Source organism: Schistocerca americana, unplaced genomic scaffold (assembly GCF_021461395.2).
Source record: "Schistocerca americana isolate TAMUIC-IGC-003095 unplaced genomic scaffold, iqSchAmer2.1 HiC_scaffold_342, whole genome shotgun sequence".
NCBI classification, from domain to species: domain Eukaryota; kingdom Metazoa; phylum Arthropoda; class Insecta; order Orthoptera; family Acrididae; genus Schistocerca; species Schistocerca americana.
This window is the reverse complement of record NW_025726063.1, coordinates 95,347-101,025: the sequence shown is the minus strand read 5'-3', so window position 1 is coordinate 101,025 and position 5,679 is coordinate 95,347.

Below are 5,679 nucleotides of genomic sequence, written 5' to 3'. Positions count from 1 at the left end.
ACGACCCGCCGCGCTCCTTCAGACTCTTGATGGCGGCCGTCACCATCTCAGAGGTGCGCGGGTGCGCAGGCTTGGCGCGCGGCTTCTTCGCAGACGACGCAGACTTGGCCTTCTTCGTAGTGCCGGTGGCGGCGGGTGCCGCAGCAGTCTCGTTCGTAGCCGCCTGATCTGCCATTTCGACGACGCGCGTAACACACAGCGAGAGCGAGCGGGACGGCAGGCACGCAAGCACAGCACAGCAGCAGAGCAGAGAATCACAAGGCCCAGCCAGTGTCGCGGGCGGGCGCGGACGGCCGAGAGAGCGGCCGCCACTCTGCGCGCCGCCGCGCCGCGCCTCCCGCGCTTGCTACCGCCCAACGTCCGACAGCCTGTGCGGAGCAGCCCCAAACCTGCGCCACAACCGCCCGCGCCTTTCAAACCACCGAGGATGGGGCTACACACAGCCACACCACAGTCGCCAACCAGTCGCCACGGCAGCGCCGCAAACCACGGCCAAACTGCAGCTACCGCGCGCTACAGCCTGGGTCGGCCCGCCGAGAATCGCCGCCCCCGCCCAAATGCCGCCCCCACAGCCCCAGCCGACGACCCGCCACAATGGCCAAACCTTCGGCAAAACTCCCACACCGTCGCCGCGGCAGCCCGGCCAGCGCGGCCGGCGCCACAGCCACACAAGCCGAGGCGTGCGGCGATGACGGCCGTGCAAACGCGCCTCCGCCGCCCCATCGCCTTCCGTCGCCCTCCCGCCGTTTCCCGATCGGCCCGCAGCCGTCGGGCCACATCGCGCGCCGTCCTCCTCCTCTCGCCCGCCAACATTCACAGCCGTTTCTCAACAATTGCCCGCCGCAAACGGACGCCGCCTGCGCAACAGGCGCCGCCGCCCCTCGCCGCTTCCGACCCAACCCCTCGACCGAGGCAAACCGCAATCCGAATCTACAGACCAACCCAATCTGCCGTCAAGCACACACGACAGCCGACCTTACACGTTACGCGTTACACATTACGTTTACACGTCTACGTTAGGTTAGGTTAGGTTAGGTGGACGTGGGTTAGGTTAAGGGGACTTGGGTTAGGTTAAGCGTCAAACTTAGGTTAAGCATTCAAACACGTCAGGCGTCAGAGGTTAGGTTAGGTTAGGTTAGGTTACACGTTAGGTTAAGGGGTCAGTGCTAGGTTAAGAAGCGTCAAACGTAGGTTAAAAAAGCGTTCAAACGTGAGGCGTGAGCCGGACAGCTTACCTTACGTAGACGTTAGGGGCTCACAGGCTGAGCTCACCTCGCCACACCACAGGTTAGGTTCGGTTCGCTCGGCTCAGCGTAAAGCGCCGAGGTCAGGGTTACGTTCGTTCACCTTCGGGCGCCACACTTTCGGTTGAAAGGTCGCGACGGGACGACGTCGGCAGGCACGCCGCAAACGAACAAAAACGTACAGACGACGTCGGAAACCGCCGACAGACGGGGGAGCAGCACGACCACGACCAGACACCGAGCGCGAACGAGACACACGCGAACCACCCCCACCGGCCAAAGGGCACCACACAACAACCCAGAGCACCACGTGTCGACACCAGAGCAACCCGCCGCTCACGCGACATGGGCTGGCACCGAAGGGCAACCGCCCGCAACTGCGCTTTCCGCGCCGGCCCGGATGCACGTCGTGCTACAACAACACCACTACCGTACACAGCCGCTGTTCACAACATCACTATCAATGGCGCGCCCGCGGCTCGCCGCCGTCGCAGTCGCAGCCCCAACGCCAGCACTTTTGCACCACCATTCACACGCACCGCAACACAGCTCGCCGACACAGCCGAACAAAACAAACACCACACAACAACAGCAACAACGCCGCCGCCTCTACTTGTGCCGGCGACCCACCCCGCCGATGGCGCACCTTTCGCCAGCCGGCAATCGACACACACGCACCCACCCACCGGGGCCCAGTGCAAAAAAAAACACACAAAAACAAAAAAACCAAACAACACAAACGACACGGGAAGCGCACACCGCCACTTCGCGCGCACGCCACCAACCAGTCGTCGTCTCAAAATAACAAACACAAACAAAATAAACTAACAACTAGGGCAACACAAAACAAAAACGCCTCGCACGAACCGCCCACAAAAAGGACAAGCACACGCACAGCCTCTGCTGACGACCACGACGCAGCGGCACGCTGCTCCTGTCCCGCGCCCCGCGCCCCACTCGATTCACAACTCACGCGACACCGTCAACGACGGGCTCGCTTCCCGCAACCTACCACCTTTCCGCCACGACGCACAGCCCCAGCCAGCCCCACCCGACGACGCCCGTGGCAACGACTGCACTTTCACCACCGCCTCCCCCTTCCCCCCCCCAAAACACACACACACACACACACACACACACACACACACACACACAGCCAGCCAAAAACGCACTCGCGACCCACACATGCACGTGCATCGGCACACGCCAACCAGTCAACGTCGACAACCACACGCAAGGCTCGAAACGAAACCGGCGTCCTTCCACGTTGCCATCACGCTACGCGACACAAGACACAAGGAACCAACACAACAGCCGGCCCCACTAATTCCCACTCTCACGCCGCAAAAAGCACACCGAAACCGCCAAACGCACGCACATTCCCCTTCGCACTGACACCACCGACCGGCTCGCTACCACACACCTCTCGGCAGCCGTTTCACGCCAATTCGCCACACAGTCGACAAGCGCCCGCCCTGTACGGCACACGCAACGACGCAGCGCAGCAAAGGGCGCCCGCAACACATACCTCTCCGCCGCCCGACGCGCCAACCGCCACACCACACCGCCAGCCACTCGCAAATTGTGCACTGCCACCAGCCACACGTCCAACACGCCGCGCCGCCTCCGGCCACCCGCCAGGGGGCGCTCACGTCCGCGACAACAGCGCGGCCCGCCGGGCCGGGCCGAACCGAACCGAGCCGCCGCTGCTCTGCACTCGGCACGGCCACACCCTGCTGCAGACCGGGCTCGTCTCTCTGTACGCGTCTGCCTGCGCATCAACACAACACGACCTTTTATATTTTTTTTTTTCCTCTCTACCGCCATCCCTTCTTCTCGCGTTTTACTCGTTGTTGCAGCAGCGGCGCCACACCTACACATCCACAGCCCCAGCCGAGCCGGCCTCACCTCAGGGCCCGCCGCCAGCGTCTCCTCCTCGGGCACAGGTGCGGTGCTGTGGCCGCCCATCCAACCGCATTGCTGGCCGTCCAGCCACCAGGCGTTCCCACTGCCGCGAGCCACGCCGCGCACCGACCCTGCTGCAGAAAACGAAGCATAGCCAGAGACCGACCGATACACAAAGCAAGCCGTCGCCTCGCCTCTTGTCCTTCCTGCCTTCCTTCCGCCCCCGCCCTTCTCACACCACCGCCTCTCCACTTTCGCCCCCCCCCCCCCTCCTTTTTTTTTTTTTTTTTTTTTTCTTCTTTCTTTCTTTCTTTGGCCCTCTCTCCTTCCCGCCATGGCGGTTACGGCACCGCCTGCAGCGGCAGATTTTTTGCGCCCACACGCCTACTCCTACCACCATTAACCTTGCCCTGCCCTGCCCATCAACGTCGCAGTCGAACCGACGCTTGCCAACACACTGCCCACGTTCCTTTCTCTTTTCGGCCTACGCCCATTACGCGCCGCCGCCACAGCACCTTCCCTTCCCACAACACACCGACGTCATCACACGCACCCAAAACAGGGGCCACGACCGTGTTCCTCGCCCACTCCCATCCCGCACGGTACGCACATTCCCAACTACTACCGCGCACCCTCCCTTTCCAATCTGTGTGTCTCTGTGTCTGTGTCCTGTCCGCGCGTGACGCCTCTCAACATCCGCCGTCCCCCGTCCCCCGTCCCGTTTTCGCCCCCATGCCGTCGTCGCGCCGCCTCCTCCCCGTCCACCGCCGCCCCTGTCCGCCCCGCACCACACCATACACCGCTGCTTGTCCCGGCCGTTGCCACCAAAGGCGCCGACCGCAAACGCGCCACGCCGCAGCCCCCGTGCGTCTCGCGCTCGCTTGCATCTCCGTGCCGACGCTGCCTCTCTTCCCACTCGCACTCGACCTCGACAACACAGTCTTTGGCTCCGCCACTGCGTGTTCCGGTGGTACGCACGCTGCAACACGTATGTATTCATTACCAGAGCGATGGCGAGGCATGACAGCATCTCTGTCTGACCAGAGAGTTCTTTATCGCTGCTAGTCGGCGCTTGGACCGCGCCAGACGACAGTAGTGGCACGCACCGGGTCGCCAGGAACAGTTGTTATATATATTGTAGCGCGAGTCGGGAGAGGTAGTAGTCGGTCGACAGTAGTAGCGGGTGGACGGTTGTACTGAGCGGGCGTCGGCGGCGTGCTCTGCTCGTCTCGCGACTCTGGTCACGGTTCGGGACGATGTATAGTATATTGTGTTATAATCAAAAAGGTGGTGTGACGCTGCATTGCGCAAATCTGATAACGTATGTTCATTGTACTTATTTTGTTCAACAACAAAAGCCCCACTATTACTGTTTTTCTAAAGTAACTTTTGTCTCTTAACGAAAAACATTCACTTTTTAAAGACTACGTCCTATGGCATTTCCCTCCAAGGAGTGCAATTAATTACCAGCCAGCACTCATTCATTGCACACAGCTGTGTAAGGGGTATCTACAATTGAGGAGCGGATATAAATGCAATTTTTTTTTTGTTTTTTTTTCTTTTGTGTGTGTGTTGTAACCTCCCAGCAAAATTTAAAATAATGGACAATGTTATTTACGGATGCTAATGGACATTGCGCTAATTGTAACCTCGCCCACAATGAGAGGTATTGAAAATGGCAACAAAAATGTGAAATTCGCAATCTGACTCAAATATAAAGTCTTCACACAACATTTAAAAAAGTCCGTTCAGTGACAAGAAACTTCAATTAAACCGAAATATCGGTCTTTGGCCCTGTGCAAAACAATCAGAATTAAAGTCTTACCTCCGAATAAATGGATGTCACATTTCTGCTCTGGTTGTTGCGCAGCGCTTGGAGGAACTGCATTGCAAATAATAATATTCTCTCTTTTTTTTTGTGATTTTAGTGACATTTTTCTTCAAAGAAGTGGAATGAAATGTGAAGTGCAACGAACTCTTTAGTTCAATAAAAAATTAAATGTTTGAAAAATGCTTTTGAAATAAAAATTATTATTGGGGAACTTGTTGGAGAATAATTACAATAAATACAATTTTTCATTATCTAATGATTATATTAATTAACAGTATACCTTATTCACCATCTTGACCAGTGTTGCCGACCGCCTACATCACAACAACCGCACTCGGCTGCTACTACTGACCGACCGCTCTGCATGACGACTATTAGCGTACTGCACGCGACGACTACTGACTGACTGACTGACTGACTGAGAACCGCTCGCAACACTCGCGCAGTCCAGCGCAAACTCTCTGGTCACAGATGCTACAATGTCTCGCCATCGCTACTATGTTACATACGTGTTTCAGTGTCTTTTTCATTGGGGTAACGATCTTTGGCTCTTTTTATTCTGAATACAGGGCCAAAGGTCAACGCTGCTGCCCTTATACAATTTATCAGGTTTCATTATGTCTGTTGCAATGTTACATACGGTTCACTCTTTCATTAATATTATCGTTGGGTTTGTTTTGTAGGGACGTTAACATTCTG